Genomic DNA, 26,145 nt, shown 5'->3' with positions numbered 1-26,145 from the left:
CACAGCAGTGTCAGGAAGCCATGAATAACAAATATAAGAAGATAACCATGGTCACGGTGCCTGGATCGATGAGTAAGTTCCCCCCTGTTTCTGATGGTAGATTTCCTTTGATATGTTACAAGCTTTATACTGTAGATGTCTAAAATTCAAGAACAAAAGTTCTTATATAAAGGCCTTGAATGTAACGCGGCACATTTTGCATAAATGCTGTGTTAGTACAATGCTCGTTCGTTTCGGCAGCGACTTCTGCATGTTTTCAGCAAATCTTGAATTCCTCGAGGAGTGCTCAAGACAGACAATCTGTGAGACACATCGGTTGAGACAAGGATTAGGAGAACAATCCCAGTTATAAACAGCAATATTAAACAAGCTTGCCAGAAGTGACAGGCAGTGCAAAGGTATAGAAGCCATAAAGCTGTCTGGATGTTGAATTTTTAAAAGGGAATGTCCAGGGAATCCAGAGAAGTAGAGAGAAAGTTGCTTCAGACTAGTCAGGCCAAAACATGGACAATGCACCAGACGTTACTCTGTAGAAGTGTTGTTATAGTGAGAAATCATTTGGAAAGGGTATGTATCAAGAGCAGTGTTTTTCACGCCGGTCTTGATACCACCTTACTCTATGAGGAAAAACCTAATTTATGACCACGACCCAGCCTTGTATTAAAATTAGGGGCATGACCTTTGCAGACCTCTCAACAATACATACCGGCAAGGATCAGAAACCATCTGAGGTCACCTTTTCCTCACCCTTTCAAAATACCGTTTTCGGAAAGGTCGTCAAAAAACTTTGTTGCATATAGGACAATGTGACCTTCAGAAGGTTGTCCCATCAGGACCATACCTGTTAGATGCCCTTTATTAATATAAATGGCCTGTCACTTGTTCCTATTGGGTGCCATTGAGTGGAAAGCTTTGATCTGGCCATCGACAAAGGAAATAAGTGGTTTCGACCTGATTGCCAACATGCCAGACTAAAATGTCAAATTTACAGTTATAATCGGAGAAACATACCATAGACCCGTGGCATCACCTGGCAATGGTGACCACATCCAACAAGCCAAAACAATTTTTGGGAAATTTACTTAATGAAGCCAACAGCTAGTATCTAGACCCCCATGTGCACAGGTGAGCTTGCCCAATGTGACATCTGTTCTCAATTGGTACAGGTCTACAATCCACTGTTGGACACGTCCGGTGGATGCTCACATGCTAAGACAACAAATAACGGAGCAACTTAAAAGCCAACATCCCAGATCTATATAAAGACATGACTCAAATCAGGTGGTTTGGTCAACATTTCTATTATGTATATAGACACTATTTAAGTGGACTTTCCATGGACTTCACCCAAATATCTTAAGATCTTTGAGGTTCTATAAGTTCTTCTTTAGACAAGTAAACATTTCCCATCTTTGTAGCATAGATGAGGCTGAGGTCCAACAGACCCATTTACTGCCTTTAGAAGATGAGGACCAGGAAGAACCAGAATAGCGTAAGAATGATTTCAGGACAAAGCAAACCCTATTCTTAAAAACTGTACTATTTTTAGTTTTAGATTCAAGACTTGACTTTATCTTCGATTCCTCAACAACATTGTCATGCCCATTTATTTTAATATGGTTTATTGACCTAGACAACTTGTCATCAGCTAAGTGCTGAATATGCATTTCTATAAATTTATGTAGGTGTTGGCAGCACCCGCCCTTCGGTGTACCCTATAACCCTGTGTTATAATCTTAATACTTCTCCTCCTAGGTTATATCATTCACATGACTGCAGTGTATAAGCTTTTTGACATTTTACATAATTCAAAGTTTAGGAGAAGGTTTCATTAAGTTCGAAGACATGTGAGCAGATATTCATCCAGATACATTATAAACAGATCTACTATAATGGAGGTTAGAACAAAATCATATGGATTTTCATAATCATTATCAGACGCTTATACTGGCGGAGTAAGGACGTTGCATGGTTAAATAGTGAAGAAAACATTTGGAAGAGGTCTTCCCGAGCCTCGACTGGAGAAGTAAGAGGCTAAATGAACTGATTAGGGAAAATGGCAAAAATCTAACAACATATGTTGAACGAATAAATATTTTTGTCTGAGCTGCTCACAACAAACAGATTAGAAAATTATTTGCAGGATGTGCATTAGAAGGATTATTAACGCAGTCAACGGAAAAGTTTTTAAGAATCTAATGTCCCAAAATCTTTGGTCTATGGTTTCTGGTCATTATGTGACTATATTTTCCATCAGCTCTCATCTCTGCCATCTGTATATGTAGTTTGCTGTCTTTTCAGTACTGGTAGGAGACCTACAACTGTGACTTACCGGTTCCCCTCCCCTCTGCATAGACCTTGATATAATCTGACTATTTCAAGAACTTCAGATAAAAAGGAGAGTAAAAAGCAGTTGAGAAGGGAAAGAGAGAGAATGAGAAGAGCCAAAGTACAAGGGAAACAAAAAAAAACATGAGGAACCAGTGGTGATTAGAGATGGAACCAAACAACGTTGTCCTGGTTAGTGAGGAGTGGACCCGTTTAGGTTTGGGTTTGCAGGGCCTGGCCAAACTTTAAACAAATGTTTGGTTAAGGTACTCGATCGAAAACACCCACCGGTAACACGAGTGGCCCAGATCACGGGTGTTAACCCAACCCATTAAATTCCACAGACAAAGCCTCGAAATTTTCACTAGGATCATCACTTCCTGACAAAGCCTCACACCACCATTTTCCATAGGATTGTTGCACCGCCGTTTGACACTGCCTGTTAAAGCCTCGCACAGCAATTTTCCATAGGATCGTCACCCCCACCCCATATGTCATTGGCTTTGCCAGAGGCATTTAAAGGGTTGACACCTGCAATCTGTGCTAGCACTATTCATGGGTGTTACTGGTCAAGGTCTGAAGTCCAGCTTCAATGACCCATACCTACAATGTTTGCCACAGACTCCCAACATTACCGTTGGGGTTCACTCAATACAATTCCTGGTTTACTGGCCAACTGGCTACACTGCAGGCACAACTCAAATTTTCTCCTTTGAGACAGGTCATTAGTGGTCCAAAAACCACTTTATGAAGCTGCAGCAAACAATACTTAGAGATCATTAGAACAAGGAACACAGAGTAAAAATACAAAAGAAATCTAAAAACAAAAAAACACTCCAAAATCAATGACATTGTTTGCAAACCAAAAAGTGTCCTCATTGCCATTTGTGGAAAATTCTCTTCCTATGGCACTTCTGATGCAACTCCCGTACTTGGCAGAATGCAGTCATATCTATAGATGAAGGCAATGAAAGGAGTCCAATTTGTTTGGAGCATTTCAGGGAAATAAATTAAACCTATAAACCAGCAAGACGTTCCCCTTTAAGGGTATTTTCACAGGTGGGCCACCCCTGGGTTCATTCATTGTGATTGACGCACACTGCCATGAAGGGATAGCCTTATATCCTGGACAGTTTACAGCCCTTAAGGACTGGAGTTCAAGACCCCTGAACTGAAGGAAATAGACAAATAGGAAATGGCTTCCAGATGTTACATTTGTTTTCTGGTATCACCAGAATTGAACCATTTTAAGACAATTGTCCTCATATCAATAGAAGGAGAACTACATCAGAAATACAAAATCACCGAGAATTAATGTTGCATGGAATAGCTTCAATAATACAGATACAATAATATTTTTTTATTGATCTCTCCCCTATAGGCCGACTCCTAATACTCCTAATAGTCCTAAAAACTGTTATTTAGTACCAAAAAATTTTACTGGACCTGGAAATATCCAAAAACATTCCACACTGATGCACAGGTTGTACGCAGAATTGTAGCCCAACCCTATTCATTTCAATAGAGCTCGGCTGCAATATCTGATCCAACACATGAATCGATGGGGCGCTATTTCATTACCTTTGCCTCGAAAAGAGGATCATGTCAGATACTGAAAAAAGAGACAACTATATTTCTAATCTATAAATTCCATAGATTAGTCAATTCCCTTCCTCCTTTCTTCATTCTGATACTGTCTAACCCCCACTATTCTGGATCGGATAGTGAGGACCTATCCTTAGGAAACCCCCAGAAAAGCCCTTAAATTTGTAGGTGATACAAGTGTGATTGCCGGCAGATCCCTATGTGCATGCATAACCATAGCTCCGTTATATGGGGGGGTTGATTCCTGTTCTCGTAAGTCTGTGGAAAGGAGTTGAATCGGGGAAACCCTTTGAAGGTAGACACTCACTGAAATGAATACATTGGTAAAGGAACACTCCAGTCAAAGCAAATTCATTGAATAATACATGGTGCAGGGCCTGAAGGGAGGAGCAGGACTCATTTTCATTGTATTCGTAGGATCTTAATAGAATCTAGAGTTCTGCTCCTCCCTTCCTTCAGGGGACTAAATCATCTGTGACTGGACTGTTCCTTTAAGGGGTTGGTGGATGACTATTTCATGCAGGAATGTGACTTTGACATTAAACGGAATTATATGGTATATAGCACCCCATTATTTATCAGGGTATTTATCAGAGCCTCTGCATCACGTCAGTGGCATTGAAGCCATGAAAGAATTGCAAATGCTAGCTCATTGCTGGCACTTGCAATTATTTCCCCCTTTCCTTAACCTCCATGCCAGGGGGGCGTGGAGGGTTGTGGAGGGGGGCGTGGAGGGTTGTTTAGAGATTTGGGGAAGGGGGGAGGGGCCGGCACAATGTGGGCCGGTGCAGGGTGTTCCTGTATTTCCATATGTGAAAAACGTGGAGATAAACGCTGTGCAGGACCCTGCCGGACACATCTAGAGGGCAGAACGTCTTGATCTATCTGGCTGCGATGGAGCAGCGGCTGGAATATAAAACGCCCGCTATGTGTGGAAGGCAAGGTGACATGCTACATTAATCATCCGTTCACTCTATATGCAGAATCGTGCTGCCATCATGTCCTCCGTGGGTCGTGAACTATAGCTAGAATTACCCAACATAAATATTTCCCAATAGGGGATGAGCCTGGACATATAATATATATTGCAGAAACTAAAAATGTTCTGTGTCTACATCAATAAAATTTATAGACATGGTCTTGGAGAACCTCCTTTAAATTGGGGTCAACTGACACTTTGTGGTTGGTCAAAGACATAAAGACTTGGCCAGGATCATATTATGTTTAGAAGGTCCTCACGTTTCCTTTTACACATATGGTAAAATACATACTTAAGAACTCTTTAACAAATTACCATAAATTTGTTGGGTCATCAGTAGAGTCATGCGGACCTGGACGGCCAAAGAGTATTACCCCATATTTTCAATAGTTGTATGGACACGGCAGGTCACCCAGATCCCAAGAGCAAACGTCAAAGCTCATATCTCGTTTTATTAATTTCAAACATTTTTTTTAAATTTTCCCTCAAAACTATGAGATGAATAACAGCCCTTTCATAGTTCATACCGATTCTACTAACCAATTAATAGATTTACTCATTTCCAATAAGATAGATTATCAGATCTGCTGGGGTCCTACACTTGGGTCCCCCACCGATCAGGCCTACAGTCTTAGATATTAAAACAGTAAATAGCAGGAGGTCTAGCTCCATTCTCTTAACAGTGGACAATAACAGGGACTGCAGCAAAGCCGTGGTATCAGCTGATAGGATGCAGGTTCCAACTGGTTTAAAGGGATTTTGTTGTTTAAGACATGTATTTTCTTTCCAAAGAATAACCTTTAATTACTGGGGATACTGATTCTGGGACCCTTGGTGATTGGAAGAACAGGCGACCAAAGGTCCAACACAACTACCCTGTTGTCAGTAGGACTTGAAGGAAATCTACCATCAATATCCACCATGATAAACCAGAGATACCTACTCATAGATCCAGGCCCTGTGACTGTGGTAATCTTCTTATATGCGTTATCCATGGCCTCCTTACTTATAAAATCAACTTTTAAAATTATGCTAGCAAGCCTAAGGAGCTACCATAGCCTCTCTGTGGTCTTGCTTTACAGACTGTTACACTGTAAAACCATATCACAGAGGGACTGGGGTAGCTCTTCAGCCGAAATAGCACAATTTTAAAAGTTGATTTTAGAAGTAAGGAAGTCATAGATAACAAATATAATAAGATTATCATAGTGACGGTGACTGGATCTATGAGTAAGTGTCCCTGGTTTATCATGATGGATTTGGATTTGCTTTAAGAACCTAAAGGGGTTGTCATGGATTTGGGAAAAAAAATTGGAGTTTAAATGATAAAATGCAGCATTAATGTTCAATGCTGCACGTTATGATCTGCAAATGAATCTTGACCTCCCCGGTGTCGCTTCGGAACTGGACATACAAGGACGTGCCGTTTATCATGCTTAAATTTTTATGGTAGATTTCCTTTAAGGGATTTCCTGAGTTGGTCCTGCGCACCGGTGAGTTATATGGGAAATCCCACTGAATAAAGCTTAGTCCCTGATGGAGTTGCGTCTGCTGATCAGACATGTATCTCCTATTCTATGGGCACACAACCCCTTTAAACCAAACTGAAAAGAACCAAGATTTGCTAAATAAGTTCTAATAGACAAAACCTCCTTTAAGAGTCCAAATGGAAATCACAAAAACTTTCTAAATAACAACAGTAACAATAATAAAGCAGCTCACAGGTTCCGGCAGAGTCCTGTCCTAACCCAGTTCTCAGCAAAATGTGCAAAACTCGTCAGAAAAGATTCTTTAATAATTAGTCATATACATGACATGGCAAAAAGTTCACCTCCCGATAGAGAAGTCTCCTGTGCAGGAGCGGATCATGACACACGCAAGAGCATCATGGCATCAAAGCATAATTACATTCATGTAAGATCCAGTCTGACGTCCTCGAATACGGAAGAGCAATTATTCTATCAGTTGCCTTGACATTAAACAAACAAACTGATATGAATTTCACATGTAAACGTATAAACAGACGTGGGGCAGAGCATCGAGGAAAGGAGGGGGGGACCGTATAGACAGACGTGGGGCAAAGCATCGAGGAAAGGAGGGGGGGGGGGCCGTATAAACAGACGTGGGGCAGAGCATCGAAGAAAGGAGGGGGGGGGGACCGTATAAACAGACGTGGGGCAGAGCATCGAAGAAAGGAGGGGGGGGGCGTATAAACAGACGTGGGGCAGAGCATCGAGGAAAGGAGGGGGGGGCGTATAAACAGACGCGGGGCAGAGCATCGAGGAAAGGAGGGGGGGGGGACCGTATAAACAGACATGGGGCAGAGCATCGAGGAAAGGAGGGGGGGGGACCGTATAAACAGACATGGGGCAAAGCATCGAGGAAAGGAGGGGGGGGCGTATAAACAGACGCGGGGCAGAGCATCGAGGAAAGGAGGGGGCGGACCGTATAAACAGACATGGGGCAGAGCATCGAGGAAAGGAGGGGGGGGGGACCGTATAAACAGACATGGGGCAAAGCATCGAGGAAAGGAGGGGGGGGGGCCGTATAAACAGACGTGGGGCAGAGCATCGAGGAAAGGAGGGGGGCGGTGGGACCGTATAAACAGACGTGGGGCAGAGCATCGAGGAAAGGAGGGGGGGCGGTGGGACCGTATAAACAGACGTGGGGCAGAGCATCGAGGAAAAGGGGGGGGGGCGACTGTTTGCTTTTTTCGTTTTTTTATCTTCTCTGAGAAAAAGGAAATCCTTACATCAGACTATCCTGACTTTTTTTAGGCACAGAAGGATTAGGGATGTAACCAGGGAATACACAGGAAAATTGTAATTGGAATCTGTCTAGGATAATCCATTGTGATTTCTGGATAAATGGCTCCGCATCATATTTTACTAAGTATGACAAATGGAATTTTAATATCCTGGTTTTTACAGATTTCTGTAGTGCTGTCCATATAGAATTCTTTTTTTTTTTTGTTGGCTCGTGGAAACTTCTCCATTAGATTTCTTGTATGGGGAATTTATTATAATTTTTTTTTTTTTTAAGGGTTGTGGGTTATGAGTTGAAAACTACAAAAACTACATACAGTAGTATAGTCCCCCATGTCTTGTGTCAGGATGCAGAGACCTCACAACTATTTATTTATTTGATTTTTATTAGAAAAATGCACAATTATTTTTTTTTATAAGGGTTGAGTTCAAAACAGGTGGACACCCGATTCACAAACGACCCCTATTTATAGACAGAACTCTTTGCCCACTGTGACCTCTGGTGAAGCTCTCTGGAGGCTTTATTTCAGTCCCAGGCTACAATGATCAGCAGTAAGGTGTCTGCAATGAAGCTTTATTGATAATCCTTGACAGCACAAAATTTTAAAACTTCAATTGTCACTGGGGCAAAACTAAATTTTGTCTGAAGTTGCACTTACAAAATATACATGTTACAATTTACATACAAATTCAGCTTAAGAACAAACATAAAGAACCTACCCTGTACGTAACCCGGGGACTGGCTGTATTGTACGGTCCCTCAAGTATTGTGTATAGGATGTATAGCCTTCAATTTTTTTATTTATTTTTTAAGCTGAAAACTACATAATTAGTTTTTAAATTTTTCTAAGGATTGTGGGTTAATTTCAAAAGTACATATTGAATGTCATGTATGCTGGGACCTAATTGTTTTATGATTTTTATTTTATATGAATTGTAACATCTGCTCCGGGACGTTCTAGACGTTACAGCAAGATAAACAGATCTAGAAATGAAAACTAAAAAAAAAAATTAAGGTGTAAAAACCCCGTATTTCCCCTTTCTTAATATTGGAAAGCATGGGGGTTTGTTACATATTTCTGGGTTTTTTTGGAGGAAGTTAAAATCTACTCCCTGTTGACATGAAATAAGGGACATATGGTAGAATGCTTAAATATTCAGTAGTGCGGTGAATAGGCTCCATTTTAGGTTTCCAAAGGTTCTTGAATAGGCTCCATTTTATTTTTGGGCAGGTACCTTCTAAGTAATATTTGTATTTTGAGGACAATAATTTAATTAGCTAAATAAATTACACGTGAATTTAATTAAGGCACAGCATTTCCTTTAACAGGTAGGTACATAGTACTTACCCCTGTGACGAAGCTTTCCTTTGCTTAACCGCCGTATCTCATTTTGTAAAGAGCTGAGTACAGTGTCAGTGCTACACAAAAAAGAACGATATATTACCATTCAGTAAAAAAAAAAAAAACTCAACAAAAAATTTCATAAAAAACAATGCACTAAGGACAAATAAGAAAGCATCATTTGGCATTTTCAGTCTTTACCATCCCTTTAAACGCCTTATGACTAAGTTTTACATTTTATAACTCCAAACAGTTTGAAGATGTATTTAGACATGAAGCATTTGAAAGATATAAAAAAAAAAAAAAACCTAAAATAAAATATTCAGTAATCTGCTGCAAAGACCAAAACAACCAATTAAAAAATAATATGTATGAGGAAAGGTTGGATCACATGGTGGAAAATCCATCGCAAATCCTCATCGCATTGAATGTAAAAGTCGATCCATATGGAATCCACTAAAAAGATAGGGCATCCAGGTAAAAATTTGTGTTGGATGGCCCGATACTGGGAACCTACACAAATTTTCAATCAAGTGAACAGGCCTTCGCTACGTATTTGTATATCCTTAGATCTAGTGTCGGACTGGCCCACCAGAGTACCAGAGGATCCTCCGGTGGGCTCTGGCTCAACCCAATACTGCACCCCAGAGGTCCATCAGAAAAACCCAAAATTTGGAGGCTGCTAGAGTATATTTCCTGGGGGATAATGAAGAGTAGGCTCCCAAATAGATTTTCTCTGGTGGGCCTAGGGAAACCCAGTCCGACATGGTCTACTGAACTTCATTTCTTGTATAGTCTCTTTGAGGAGACATCACAATATACTGTATGTCATACCAGAGGCCTACACAGAAGGTATAGCTGCAATCTGAACTGAGATCACGCTACCGTCTATCCAAGTGATCCAAGTGAATTTCGTTCCTAGCCTTATGCCCTGACCTCTTGTCCAGGTCCAATCCTTACTTTTTTTTGCTACAATGTCTAGTAGGTGATGAAGAATTACAAACACCAATCTTAGTTGGAACTCGCCCTTCCTCGAGTCCAATGTCAGCCAAGTAGGCTGCTAGACTGGTACATATGTGCTTGTCTAGAGATTAGCTTTTGGCAGCCAGCCTATGAATATTGATTTATTTATATAGTTGTTCATTACTTTCTGTTTACTCACAGGCAACAACATCTCAAGATTTACTATAGACAACAAAAAGTAAAAAAAATAAACTATCAATAATTAGAAAACCCAACTCAGCCAACGTCTTATTTAAATGAATATCTGGTCAATCAAATGAAGGCCAATTGCTGTAGGTACAAACTAAAGTCTAACTTACAGTATTTTTCAGACTATAAGGCGCACCGGAGTATAAGGCGCACCATCAATAAATGACTGCTAAAATGTATAGGTTTATATATAAGGCGCACCGGAATATAAGGCGCACTTGATTATAAGGATGAATGACCAGCAGGTGGCAGACCCGTGCACAATTCAAGGCAGCTGTTGTCTGCAAGTATGGTTCATATATAAGGCACACTGGACTATAAGGCGCACCTTTGATTTCTGAGAAAATCAAAGGATTTTTTGTGCGCCTTATAGTCCAAAAAATACGGTACTTTGGAGTTCTCTTTACTATTACTATGTGAAAATTGGCATTTTCACACACATTTTTGAAATTCATTATAATTCATTAACTTGAAGTCTAAAAAATATTCCAATTTTATATTGCTATATTTATCGGGTCTTTTTTTGATAAAGTACCGGTTGTAGTTGGCCTAGATGCTATACTAAATATATTTATAAACATAAAAAATTTTTTTAAATTACTAATTTACCAATACTAGTATAAAGTAAGTATAATTTAACAGGGAACTTACAAAAAAAATGTAAAAATTTATGAACATTAAAAAATAATATTCCAAGAGGCCAACATTTTGTGTTGTCTTCATGAAACCACACATTTTCTCCCACAGTAAAATGATGCAACAAGCAATATAATAATGTATAATTTATCAATTAGCGCTAAACTAAGTATGCCTCTTATTGCCAAACACTACAATCAATCTGTTCGATCACACAATAGATTACAGGTCAGCTTTATAACAAAACTACCCAAAATTGTCAACTGTCCATAAATACAGTCACGGGTTATAAAAGTTTAGTACTAAATTCTTTTCTCTTTCTGCATTTTTCATTTACAGTATTTAAAAAAAAAGACATAATATTTCAAAAAGTTGGACTGAACTAAAGAAGATGAAGTTTAAAGCCAACTAAAAAAAAAAAATCTAAAGCATTAGGCCCCAACTTAGACAATTGAAATATATCAACATTTTGGTGTCGGTTTTATGGGAGTTCTATTATTTAAGTCTTATAGAAGAATGGAGGGTCTGTGGCTTTTGGACCCTTGTTGGCATTGGAAATTGCTCAATGGCCAAATATCCTGCAGGATCTCTACATTATACGAGTATACAATTATTATGATAATTTAATTGGTTTATGATGGCATGGGGGAGGAATTTTAGTATGTGTGGTCATGTAGCCCCTACCCCCTCACTGATCTGCCGATTGACTCAGTGTACACAAAGAGCTTCCAGCCCCTATAGGGAGCCAACTGCTTCTGGCTCCTACTCCATGTTTACACCATTATGACCAGCAGGTCAGTTCATAGCCTGGACAACCCTGTTAACCCCTTTAAGACAACATTAGTTTGTTTCTCTTTTTCATTTCGCTCCTTCCACAACCCTATTTTTTTATCTTTCATTTTTCAAAGCTTTTTTTTTCTTTATTTTTGTTGTAGTTTTTATTCCTAATCAATGGTCAGACATCTTTAATTATCCTGTTCTTGGAGGGTTTTGGTGATTACGATCCGTCGGGTCACAGCGAGGTGCAGCACCTACATCAATGCAGAAATAAGCAAGAAATGTGTACGGGCCCAGCAGCGAAATGTCTTTGGCAATGGCTTCGAAATGTTGACAGAAAAGATGTTGATGTGATATTGGAGGGTGTAGAAAGTAAACAGATGCTTGTACCCAGGAGCACCAAGTGTCCCTGGAAAAGTATCCAAACCTTGGCAGCCACACAGAACCTCATACTTGGCCCAATCATCTCCTGCTACGCACAACTTCACCTTTCTGCAAAATCTTCCTCGTTCCGTTCACATTTTATCCTTTTATTTTAGGTTTTTTTATTCTACTTTTTGGCAGAAAAGAACTTTATAATTGCATTTGGCCCAGGCTCAATAAATGCAAATGGCAGCCGCAGATAAATTATTCTTCTTTAAACCTAATCATATATTTGCTGCATCTTTATGAAATCCAGTGTAAAAATACAAATTTCAATCGACACTTTTGATTTAGGGAACAATTATGATGAATTATGCAAACATTTGGTGCCAGTTAAAGGGTTAGAGGCTCAGATCCGTATAATGTTCTGCTCTGCAATTAAAAAAAACTTCAGTATTGCAGCCCAGCCTGAACGGTGACTTAAAGGGGTTTCCCCTTATGTGAAAAACACGGCTGCTTTCATTCAAAAACAGCTCCACACCTAACTACGGGTAATGCGTGGTATTGCACTTCATTCCTTTCTAAACAACTGAGCTGCAATACTGGTAAAAACCCTGTTCAGGTGTGGCACCGTTTTTGGAAGAAACCCCCTTTAAACCCCCCAACCCCTTTAAAAATCTAAGGTCCTTTATGCTAAATCTGCTTGTGCACAGATGTAATATAAAAAAATAATCTCATTCTCTTCAGCAGAGGAGTCTTTGGGTACATGTATGGCTGCCACCTCAATACCTTCCACCCCCCTAGCTGTGCCCCCAATCAGTCACTTGGTAGTAAATATCACAGGGTTTCTTACAAAAGACCCCAAAAAGTTCATCCATTTCTAATTCTTAAAAAAAAAAATCTTTTAAGATTCTACAAATGCTTTTCCAGCTCTACTTTAAAATTAATCCTCCTCTTGTTTTTCACTGCAGAAAATAATTTATTATTAATTTATTTATTTTATTAAAGGAAACCTACCACTTGTAGTGGCAGGTTTCCGATGGCAATACCGAGCACCAGCTCAGGCTGAGCTGGTGCCGGAGCTTATTTTAGTTAGTGTTTTAAACCGCGGTATCGCAGTTTAAAACACTTTTTAAACTTTATAGCCGGCGCAGGGAGGTACGCGCTCGGCGCTTACCGTGCGTGCGGCTACATAGGAAGTGAATGAGAGCCGCGTGCATGGTAAGTGCCGAGCGCGTACCTCCATGCGCCGGCTATAAAGTTTAAAAAGTGTTTTAAACCGCGATACCGCGGTTTAAAACACTAACTAAAATAAGTTCCGGCACCAGCTCACCCTGAGCTGGTGCTCGGTATTGCCATCGGAAACCTGCCACTTCAAGTGGTAGGTTTCCTTTAAGATTATTTGCACATTTGTAGAAAACATATCGATTTTTTTCTTTTACCTAGAAGCTCTGTTTACACTAGCGAATAGTTACTCATGAAATTAAAGGAAATCGTCCATATCAAAATCCATCATGATAAACCACGCCCCCTTAGAGCCTGTATTGCTCATTAGCATAATTGTAAAAGTTGATTTTAGAAGGAAGGAGATCATGGATAACAAATATAAGAAGATTACCACAATCCCGGTGCCTGGATCTATGTGTAATGTCCCTGGTTTATCATGATGGATTTTGATAGTAAATATCAAATTACTATTGGCAAGATAGGCGATCAGTAGTTGATTGGTGGGGGATAGGTCCTCGAAAGTAATTTCTGGAAATCCCCTTTAAAGTAGCACAAATTCATATATATACATGTAAAACATTTATGACTTAATGTTGATTTCTTATCAAATAGTTATAAAATTAATGTAGGGAAATTCCTTCAGTAATTATTACCAGAGAGTTGGCAGATTATCACATATTTAGATTATGGAAAAATTTAAATTGATAAGAAATAAATATCATAAAATGAGAAATATTGTAGTTTCTAAATCAGGGGAGACTTCATAAAAGCGTCTTCCAAATCTGCCCCCCCCCCTTTATATTTCAGGATTACTGGATTATCAGACTTTCTATAATAATACAGGTGCCCTTACAGGAGGTGTCATAGTTAAGTCATAGAACCGGAAAAATTCTAAATAAACCAGAGACCAATTTGTTATGTTATGACGGACACCAGCGACTCCCGACCACAACGGGGTCTGCGAGACACAATAGTTTGTGCAGAAGTTTTAGACAGAGCTGATGACAAGTTGGGTCATCAGCAAAATATTGGAGGTGTGGATTCATAATTCTATATTGTATGTGTTATAGGGATAGATACAGTAGATAAATGATAGAAAGATACATTACATAAATGAGAAATAATTGATAGGTCTACTGTATCTATCGATCATCTATGTACTGTATCAGATAGATATAAAGTAGATACAGTAGATCTATCAATTATCTAATGTATCTATCTATCTACTCTATCTATCATCTGTTAGATAGATAGATAGATAGATAGATAGATATCCAAAAGAAAAACAGCCCACTGGCAAATGAACAAAAGGGGATCCTTTACTCGATAAAATACATGAGCCTTGAAATACATGAGCCTTGAAAAAGGCTCATATAAGAGCCAAAACATTGCAGTTTATGGAATAAAGGATCCACCCTTTTGGTGATCATTTGCCTGTGGGAGTGCTGTTTTTTCTTTTGGATAGTTTGGAGGACCTGAAACCCGGTTCTGAAAAACATGCACCCACCATTTTGATTGTTTGGTTGTCCCGCTTAGACTATTTCTCTATGTAGATAGATCTATCTATCTACTCCGTCTATCTATCTATCTACTCCGTCTATCTATCTATCTACTCCGTCTATCTATCTATCTATCTACTCCGTCTATCTAATAGATGGATAATTCAAGAAAACGGTAGCACTCCGATAGTAGAGGAAACCAAGGTGTCTTTTTATTCCATGATGCAATGTTTCGGTGAATAAATCACCTTTCTCAATAAGTGATAGGTGACTTATATACCGAAACGTCACATCATGGAATAAAACGACACCCTGGTTTCCTCTACTACTGGAGTGCTGCCGTTTTTTCGAATTATCTACTGGGGACTTCACTGCCTGGGTTCCAAAGATTTGCACCCCATCTTTAGCTGTGCTGTTCTGGATTAGATAGTAGATAGGTAGATAGATAGATAGATAGATAGATAGATAGATACGAGAAAAATAGATAGATACATACGAGATACATACATACGAGATACATACATACTGTACGAGATAGATACATACTGTACGAGATAGATACATACATACGAGATAGATACATACATACATACATACGAGATAGATACATACGAGATACATACATACATACGAGATACATACATACATACGAGATACATACATACATACGAGATACATACATACATACGAGATACATACATACATACGAGATACATACATACAAGATACATACATACATACATACAAGATACATACATACGAGATACATACATACATACGAGATACATACGAAATAAATACATACGAGATACATACGAGATTGATACATACGAGATACATACATACAAGATAGATACATACTGTACGAGATAGATACATACATACGAGATAGATACATACGAGATACATACGAGATTGATACATACGAGATAGATAGATTAATTAGATAGGTGATAGATATAGTAGATAGATAAAACAATCATCAGTATATCTAATGATTTATGTATCCATCTGAATAACTATATACAAACAGTAACGTCTTGGCTTAATCACATGAACCTCTTCTATTCAGTCTTATAATTAAACCAACATAATACGGGAGTCTCCTGTACAAGTCAGGATATACGCAGTGTATAAGACCATATAGGCAGAGCACAGCTGGAATCACATACAGTATACAGACACCTTCTGTCGCCCCTTTAAATACACTCACGTGAGCACAAAGCAAAATTAAACCAGGTGAATAAGAAGTTTACATTCCCGTAAAGGAGTTTGATGACCGTGGGCGGACAAAGTGTCAATTTTTATTTATTTTTCAGCTGACAAAATGACTGAGGTTTGACGAGTGACCAAAATCAAAGTCATAGTATAGGTGTGTACACAGAATACAGCGACTGTGCCACAGTGTACGGAAAGTAAAGCGCGTTGTGTATACATCACATCCATGTTATACAAGTTATGTAATGAGATTTTTTTCCTAGAGGCTGTTCTTGGTGCTAGACCCAGCATGCCGCACACACCGTCTACGAAAGGGGTTAACTATACAGACACCTTCATTTACCTCTGCATTCTATTACTTTTTCTCTTCTATAACATTCTATTAGTTCCGATTAACTTACGAGAAACATAGAAGCTACAACTTAAAGAGACCGAAATCGGAATATGGGATAAGTTCTGAGCTCGGAGTGATTCATCTCTATACTGTATTGTTGTGTGTGTTGTACATATAGCACAGTACGTTACTGTATGTCTTGACGGTATATTACACTATACCCTAGACCAGGGTACAGTAATAGATACAAACTCCGTTGTGCAGGAATAAGTTGCACTGATACATTACTGACAAATATACTCAAAATAACAAAAAAATACCTAAAAATAACCAAACATACATCAAGTTCTTAAACTATTTCCAAATTATTATTTCCCCCACGACATAATATTGTTTGTGGTTTTGCACCGCCGTAGGTAAAAAATGACTGTATTTTACAAGATCCGGTGCACCTGTGCCCAAACCGGGAATTTTATGCTAAATTATTCCTATACTTTATAGTATTTTATGCATATTTTGTAGCTAATTTTACAAGAATTTTTTTTTTTTTTTTCTAATAGGAAAAACGAGCAAAGGTTAAAAAAAAAAAAAAAAAAGAAAGAAAAACATCACATCCAAAGCAAATAGGAACCAACCCAAAATCGCTACCAAATCACATAAGGAAACTCCATCGAGCTACTGCAGTAGGAGTCAAACGGGATCATTTAGGGATTTCACATTTTTTTTCTCTAATATTTGCAACTTTTTAAACATGAATTGCGCCCAAAATGTGCCAAAAAAGTTGCAAATATTACAGAAAAAAAAAAAAATTCCTAAATGATCCCCTTTGACTCTCACTGCAGTCGCTTTATGAAAATGTAGAAGGGTTTGCAGAAGATTTTGTGACTTTTGTTCGACTTTTTAATAATAAGTTGCAAAAAATCTGCAGACTCAGCTTGGTAATATATCAACCTCTCCGATAAATCAAAATCCAAAACCCGGAACAACCAAAATGAAGACACGCACAAAATGTCCTGACTAAAGCTAAATGACCCCTAAAAAGTAGCAAAATAAGTTTTTGCAACTTTTTGGTCGGTGTTAACACTTTCAAATCACCTGCTCCCATTCTGACAAGTAGGCGCCAATTTAGAAGCAGGAGAACCAGTACAAATGTTCAAAAAGTTACAAAAATTTTTACAAATCTCACTCCATTAGGGTGCGACATAGAAAATGAAGAAACATCACAAGAAAAAAATCATCAGAAATTGTATTTGGCACAAATTAAAAAATGAACACAAAATATTCCTGTGCAGATAACGTCTGTGGGGACAAACGCAGTGGGAAGATTTGAGAAAACATAAAATAAGCAAAATGCTAATACAAACACCAAAACAATGTAATCTTTCTAAATAATAAAAAAAATTATGCAAAAACAACCTAATATAAATGATTTCACAGTTCTATAGTTACTGCAGATTATTAATAATTAGAACAAAATCCAATATTGAACAATATTCAAAATTTTAAAGCAAAAAAGTCAAAAATGTAATAATAAAAAAAAAAAAAAAAAAGTAAAAAAAAAGTAAAAAAAAATTATAATAAATTGCTAAATAAAATTAAGATAATAAAAAGTAATCCTAAAACTTGTCCCTTTTTGACCGAGCCAAGTTCTGCCAGTAACTTCCAGACTCTGGATACCTAAAGGCAAGGTCCTCCAGCGCGTGAGATAGCGAGAGTTTACCATTTTGGGCTTTGTATATGTATTATCAGCCATGATTTAAACACACCACAACTTATACTGCCTGCTGAGAAATATTCAGATATCTATGATGTTAGATCACACTCGAAGGCTTAGACTTGAGTGAACGCCAACTGCCAAAAAAGTACACAAATCACAATATGTTACCTTCGCTCAAACAATACTCCTGTTCATTATATAACAGAGACTGTCAGACATAATCTCTCCCGAGCAGAGAGCTGGCAGACGCTCCGGAGAGAGAGAGAGAGAGAGAGAGAGAGAGAGAGAGGTGGTTTCAAATGGTTTTAGGCAAAACCGAAGGAAACAATTGAAGAACGACCCAAGTATGATTGGACCAAGGCAGACAAGATAAGAAAGCGCTAAGTAGAGCTAAATATTCGACAACTTCACTTGTTTAGATAGAAACCCGAGTGTCATTAGCAGGCGACTTCCTGATGTAAAAGAAAAATAAGCAGCAATACAGACTACACACCGGGATGGTCCTACGACAACCACAAACTGTAATTATCAGAACAAATTAGTCACAAGGCCTGGTAAGACAGCTCTCGCTGAGAGGAGACTGACGCCGATGGAGGAAAATGTTCTAACAGGTTAAAAAACGTAAGCAGAAAATTTAAAAAAAAAATAATTAAAAAAAAGCCAAGTGCGGAAAGTTGAATAAAATATGAGGAAAAAGTTTACAAGAGTAAATGTGTACCGGTATATGAAAAGACAAACATATATGTGATGGATAAAGAGATAGATAGATAGATAGATAGATAGATAGATAGATAGATAGATATGAGATAGATAGATATGAGATTTATGATAGATAGATATGAGATATATGATTGATAGATAGATAGATCTACAGAGTCCAACCTCCAGTTAAAGCTGAAGTTATATTTTAAGGTTAGCAGCAACATCACAGTCGTGAAAAGCTACAACGTTTATGCAAATATGTATCAAGGTGTGATATGTGACTTATTGTCCTGAAATTAAAGGACATCTACCACAAGGATGAAGGACTGTATACAAAGGAGCCTGAAGGGCTCCAGGCTCCATAGGTGTTAATGGAACCTGGAGTCCCTCAGGCTCATTTGCATACAATCCTTCATCCTGGTGCTAGATGTCCTTTAAAGGAAATCTACCATGAAAATTCATCATGAGAAACCAGTCACCACAATTGCGGTAATCTTCTTCTATTTGTTATCCATGGCCTCCCTCCTTCTAAAATCAACTGATGCTTATGAAGGGCTCTGGTGAGTGTTACCAGAGCCCCTCAATGACGTATCATCACGGGCTATTTTACTGTGGAGTAGCACTTACCCTCTATTGTTTGAGATTACATCAGTGCTGAGGAAGAAGAGGAGGGGACTGTGTAACAGCCTGTGAAATAACAGAAGTGAGGGGCTCTGGCAATACATTGCTACATCCTAGAGAAGTGGTGGCGAACCTATGGCACGGGTGCCAGAGGTGGCACTCAGAGCCCTCTCTATGGGCACCCGTGCCATCACCCCAACGCAGAGTTCGCCAGACAGGACTCAAGGCCGCTTGAGGTCTCAGGCAGCCCAGGACCTTAGAAGGAAGCTACAATGATAATCCAAACTTCTTCTCCTTATTTCTCCTGTATTGGTATCCATCGGGTGCCTATACAATTTAAACATGTAACAGAGCAGGGAGTAATAAGTTGCTGCTTAAATTATTGAATCGGCACTTTGCGAAAAATATGTGGGTTTCAGTTGTAGTTTGGGCACTCTGTTTGCCATCATTGTCCTAGAGCCACTCATTAGTATAATTTTAGAAGTTGATTTGAGAAGGAATGAGGCCACGGATAACACATATAGGAAGATTCGCAGTCACAGTCCCTGGATCTATGAATAATGTCCCTGGTTTATCAGGATGGATTTTCATGGTACATTTCCTTGATTACAATTTTGTAGACTTTCGATGAAAGGCTTTTTTTTTGGATGAATATAAAGCTAAGAATAGAATATATAAAGCTAGAATAACATATAATATAAAGTAAGAATAACCTGGAACACTTTTAGATAACCACAGAGAACACCCTGAGATGTCCTACAGCCAGGAACCATCAAACATGACAAGCTCCGATGCCTTCATACCACCAAAAACATTTTCAAAAATGACCCCGTGTATCTATGTACCTATTATTCTTTGGCCATTGGTCTTAAAAATATAGTTGGAAAGCCCGACCAGAAACAAAGACACAAGTAAACAGTAGCTAATCCAAAGAGATTAGATTATGTACATAATCACAGTCACCTAGATCATCCCAGGCAAACATCTCCAACACCAGGGAGAATCTTATCTACACATGAACAAACTAGGGTGACAAATGCATGGAGTTGGTACGTTGCCCCCCCCCCCCCCATGTTTACTTTAATCTCCTGCAGGGTTGTCTTATTCTCAACCACAATCCACACTGAATTGGAAGCCCCCCTTGGGGCATGGACCAATGCAAGTGATGATAATTACCGTATCGAGTAGTAAAATATGATGGTTTTTATTTTTATTATTTTTACCACTTATCTATCCAAGATTCATAATGGCGCCCTAGGAGTCTGCTATGGGGCCTATAGTGAACAAGGGGCAATTTTACTAATAATGTAACTCATGCTACTGTTTGCGGACATGGAGGTAAAGGAGTAGGGCATACAGTGGTGGGATGCAGCCAAAGCTCTGGAAGGGGTCGTAGAATCCGGGAGGAGTAGGATCCTGCATCCATCCTCCATAGAAGTGTCCACAGGAAGCTATGGTAGATTAGTGGGAGTAGAGCTGTAGGGCTCCACCGACAGATCATTTTTAGTTGACCAAGTAATTACTTTATCGTTGTAGGTTGCTCTTAACAAGGGTCTTCCAAAGTTTTGTAGAAAAAAAGGCACCAGGACTTCTTGTCATAGTTGGTCAGGTGTGAGGTATTGTCAAGTAGCCTTTAAAAGGGGTTGACCCCTTTACCACATGTTTTTTTGTAATGTGTCTTTAAGTATAGGGGGCAGGATCATGGGTCACTTACCAATATATATCCATTAATAGTTGGTCTCCGCTTTCTTGTTATGTGAAGTGAAGTTTTACCTCGACCAGACATTCCTCACCATAAAATGGCTGCAGATGGAGGGTCATGTGATCTCTAACCGTCCAAGAGCAATCGCCCTGCCAGGAACTCTATTTTGTATTCACAAGTACTATAATAAGGTCCTGGAAGGGCCATTGTTCATGGACGGTTAGAGATCACATGACCCTCCATCTGTGGCAATTTTATGTTCAGGAATGTCTGGCTGATGAGGTAAAACACAGGAGGCTTCACTTTACATATCAAGAAAGTAAAGCAGAACTAAATATATTAGGTAAATTACCTAATATCCTGCAACCCCCACACACACACATTACAAAAACATGAGGAAAAGTGGTCAATCCCTTTTAGAAGCTACTTGACAATACCTCACACCTGATCAAGTGACCAAACCCTTTAAATCCTCCTCATTTTTTAAATCTTTCTCACTTCCTTTCTGATAGATTTCAAATTTATCAGCATATGTAATTATAATATCCCGATAGCACGGATTCACGTCCTAGAAGACATTCCCGATTCCCTGAAAACCAAGAACGTTCCTCATCCTGTCGTGGAACGATACGAGCCCCAATTTCAGTTAGAAGAACAAGACAGTTCTCAGAAACATCAAAGCCTGTCAGTCCAGTTTTTCTGTTGAGTAATGTTAATACCAGTGTACTGATATCATAGCAACCGATATGTATAAAACGCTGAAAAGACAACTAAAAGTATAATAGCACATAATGATACGTCTGTCTTTTATCGGCTTGAAGACTTCACTGTTGGAGGGGTTCAATTACACCACTTCCCATCTAAATGTAAGACTATGTTACATCATGACACATGCAATAGAAGGATTTTTTTCATTATTTTGGGTTGCTTAAGCCAGCAGCATAGTTGAGGGTAGTCTAAGTCCTTGGATAGGATCAAGTAGTTATTGAGCAGAAGCCATAGGGAGGTTTTACCAGCAATATACTATTGAATTATAGCCTTTAAAGCAGGGTGGGGCATTACAATGGGTGGAGTGCCTAACCTGGAGAAATGAAAAACTGGCACCACCAACGCGTTTCAGTTAACCTAAGCTAACCTAAGATGCCAATCCTGCTATAGATTCTTACTGACGGAGAAACTTATAAGCACTGATTGGTCCCTTGAATAACACTTCTACCATAGTCTCATATATTGAACTGGGGTAGATAAATATCTTACATACTATAAAATTTTATATTACATTTTTAGAAAATTTATGAACAAGGCGAAACGCGTTGATCAGTCATTCCTCCATATGATGTCAATAAATCATTTCCTTGCAGGGAGCTTCAATTATCTCTAAGTATTATTCACGGCGAAACAAGTGAAGGCTACACTTGGAAGGATTTATGGAATAACAAGTCCGATGTGTATTACATACTGCATAGAAATGAGCAATTATGAAGCTACATGAAGATCAGATACAGATAACTAAGAGATAGATAAATGGATGATAGATAGATAGATAGATAGATAGATAGATAGATAGATAGATAGATAGATAGATAATCTACACCAAGGTCCATCACCTGCTATGCATCAAACAGACAATCCAGAGAAGCACAGCATGAACCCGATCATGGAAGAGTGCCTAGCCATATTGTTCCTGGTGCAAACCCCTAGTATCTAGATAGATAGATAGATAGATAGATATGAGATAGATGTAATTAATAGGATAGAATATCTACACCAAGGTCCATCACCTGCTATGGGTCTCTAGCAATAATGGAGTCTTCCTTGGTGGTTGAGAGACCTAAGACACTAGGTCCTAGGGGCAATTGCTGAAAAGATAGAACTCAAACAGATAATCTAGAGCAGCACACCTTAAACCCGATTAAGGAAGGGTGCTAAGCCGTATAGTTCCTGGTCCAAACCATTAGTATCTAGATAGGTAGATAGACAGAATATCTACACCAAGGTCCATCACCTGCGATGGGTCACTTGCAATAATGGAGTCATCTTTGGTGGTTGAGATACCTTTGACACTAGGACCTAGCTGCATTTGCCAAAAAGGTAGATAGAACTCAAACAGATAATTCAGAGCGGCCCAGCATGAACCCGATTAAGGAAGGGTGCTAAGCCGTATAGTTCCTGGTCCAAACTATTAGTATCTAGAAAGGTAGATGGACAGAATATCTACACTAAGGTCCATCACCTGCTACGGGTCACTTGCAATAATTATGTCTACTTTGGTGGCTGAGGGACAGAAGACACCAGGACATAGGTGGGATTTCTAAATAGATATCAAACTGAGAATCCAGAGCAGTACAGCATGAGCACGATTAAGGGGGGTGCTAGGTGGGTGCTAAGTCGTATAGTTCCTGGTCCAAACCATTAGTATCTAGATAGAGATCTAGAAAGATCGAGAAAGGTATCCTGAGTATCAGTGAATCCAGCTGTAAAATATTCCTCATCCCTGTACCATCACATACCGTCTCTTTATAGAAAGAGTACAACCCGAGCGTAGATTTAGGAGCCAACTAGTAACTTTTTAATGGACTCCATTTGGTCTAAAAAAAGAAGCCATCAAAAGGTAATTCTACTTCTAAATCCATTCTGAAGGTAAAAATAAAAATCAGTTTTACAACTCTGAATAAGAAACGCAGACATTAAAGATGTTCCCATAAAATTGGCATTTGGATCTCATTATGCGTCGGCCATTACAAGGAGCGAACGGGACGTGCCAGCAGAACTCGGCAGGGAATTTTTTATAAATTGTATGGTTTAAAAAAAAAAAATACCATATATACTCGAGTACAAGCCTAGTTTTTCAGCACAAAAAAAAAGTGCTGAAAACCCAAACTCGGCTTATCCTCGAGTAAAAAAAATAAAGGTTTTACCAGGTTTTTGTGGTAAAATTAGGGGCCTCGGCTTATGCTTGGGTCGGCTTATACTCGAGTATATACGGTAATAAAAATTATAGTAACACTATCAATAGTCTTTTATTTCCTATTACTTCATACGACGGCTCGGGGTAGATGAAGTAAAAAAATAACAAATTTAAAATACATATATATAAAAGTTGGTGAGATGTCTTCATGTGCACTTTTTGTACTCGTAAAAAAAAGTTTTTTAAAAAAAATTAGGTGCAATTAATCAAACTGTACAGAACACAGAGGCAAATCCTTCAGGCACTCATGATATATGTACCTTAAAGATTTTCCTGTTGTGTAATATACACAACTCCGGGCTCTTATTTGCTGGACGCTGTTGACGGGCATAATTCATAGGAAGCACATGATATAGTAATGGTTAATTATAACCAGAAGAGACATCCAATATGTTGGCCATAGACTAAAAAAAAAAAAGAAGAAGATAAAATTCACTTGTCCAGATGCTTATTGGGCCGATATCTGATTTTACTAAACAAAAAGTACTAAAAGTAGCTATAAACAGTATATAAAACAAAGTAAAAACTATCTAAAAGTATCATAACTTTTCATCAAAATCATAAATCTTTCTTGCCTCAGCTAAAATTATTGTAGGGCGTGGAAAAAAAATATTCACCTCAATCTAAATTTTTCAATATATGTTATTCCTAGAACTGGAAAGAAACTGGTAAAGTCCTATATATTATATGAATAATTAGGAATGGAGTCTATCGGGTCGTTGACATGAAACGTGATTAATAAACATAAAAATGATTAATAAAATATCAAATGAAATTCTTGTTTTGCAACTGCACAAAAATGCATGCAGAAGCATAAAAAAGGATAAAAATCGTAAGAAAAATAAAATATATATCATAGATAAAAAAATGCAGAAGCATAAAAATGTATAAAAATAAGAAAAAAAATATATCATATATTTAAAAAATCACAGAAAAGTAATAACAAAAAAATTGGAAGCTTAAAAAAAGCTTAAATCAGTGGTCCACGTGCCGATAATACACCCCCACCAACAACACAATGGTACAATTCACATGTCAGGAAGCCTATCGGTGCACACCTCAGACTCTCAGCCTTGTAGAATCATATGGGGACGCAGGCTGCTGCTCGGGGACAGAAATAGAAAGAAATAACAAATCTTCAGCAGGTTATAAAAATACCCACCGCTGGGTGTCTGGTCACAGATAGATGCTAAAGGATGTAATTATCATATTTAAAGTACAAAAGAAGCCATTGATTTATTTTACAAGAGTTAAAAAAAAAAAAAAAAACCTCAACACTGCCTACAAAAATAAACCAAAAAGTTCAATAAACAAACTCTGAATTTGTAAATTTTTATTACGCCGATTCCTGTCTCCAGCTTTCTACATCATGTACACAAGCCACATAAAGAACAGGCTTCATTCAGCTCCTCGACTCCCTATAAGCTTCTATTGAACTCACACATACATAAAAAAAAGGCAAAAAGTTACAATACTACTACACTGTACTAGCCACAATACTAAGACACCCCCCCCCCCACCCCCAAGCAATGTGTATTCACAGGTTTACAACTAGACAGAGAATTCCCAAATACTACAGCCCCCTGTCAATAGTAACACCCAAGGGTGACCTGACACTAGATGACCAGGGTAAATAAAAAATATACATAAAAAAACAATAAAAAAAAAAAAAAGATAAAAAGAAGAAATGAGTAGAGTAGAACTACAAGGAATCTAAGAAAGATTTTGATACTACTAAGTATCCGCAATGGTCTATTTATAAAAAGCTATTAAGGATTTTGGAAGGGGGGGGGGGGGGAAGGGGCCGTCACTTCCATTCATTGAATTGCAGTACAAAACGTCATTATGTCCCAGTCTGCATTGATGCTTATTTACAGATAAGCCACCACCATTGTTGTTCTGGGCTACAAATAAAGTTATACTCATGGGCTCCTAGGAGAGGGCCTAAGAGCACAAGTAGAGAAGTTAGAGAAGTAACTCATATTCGGGACCCTTGAGTAACTCAATATAGGAATTGGAAAAAAAAAAACTAATTACAATAAAAAAAATATTTAGAAGGCACGGAATTAATAACAGCAATCTAGAATAATCTAGTACCCACCCAAAAAATTCCTATCGGGACAATATTTCTTTTATTTTTGCTCATTTC

General features: G+C 38.4%; 1 protein-coding gene across 5 annotated transcripts in view; it reads right to left on the bottom strand.

Annotated features, from left to right (window-relative positions):
• TRPS1 (transcriptional repressor GATA binding 1) overlaps positions 1-26,145 on the bottom strand; it is a 209,752-nt gene that overhangs the window by 179,512 nt on the left and 4,095 nt on the right. For 4 of the 5 annotated variants that reach the window (XM_072151292.1, XM_072151294.1, XM_072151295.1 and 1 more), the window contains exon 2: positions 9,027-9,097. The exons of the other annotated variant lie outside the window; for it this stretch is intronic. The gene's annotated coding sequence lies outside the window, so the exon portion shown is untranslated. The remainder of the gene's footprint in view (positions 1-9,026; positions 9,098-26,145) is intronic. 5 annotated transcript variants of the gene reach the window in all.

This window comes from Engystomops pustulosus, chromosome 5 (genome assembly GCF_040894005.1).
Source record: "Engystomops pustulosus chromosome 5, aEngPut4.maternal, whole genome shotgun sequence".
NCBI lineage: Eukaryota > Metazoa > Chordata > Amphibia > Anura > Leptodactylidae > Engystomops > Engystomops pustulosus.
The sequence above is the reverse complement of the archived record's forward strand: the minus strand, read 5'-3'. Positions and strand labels throughout refer to the sequence as shown.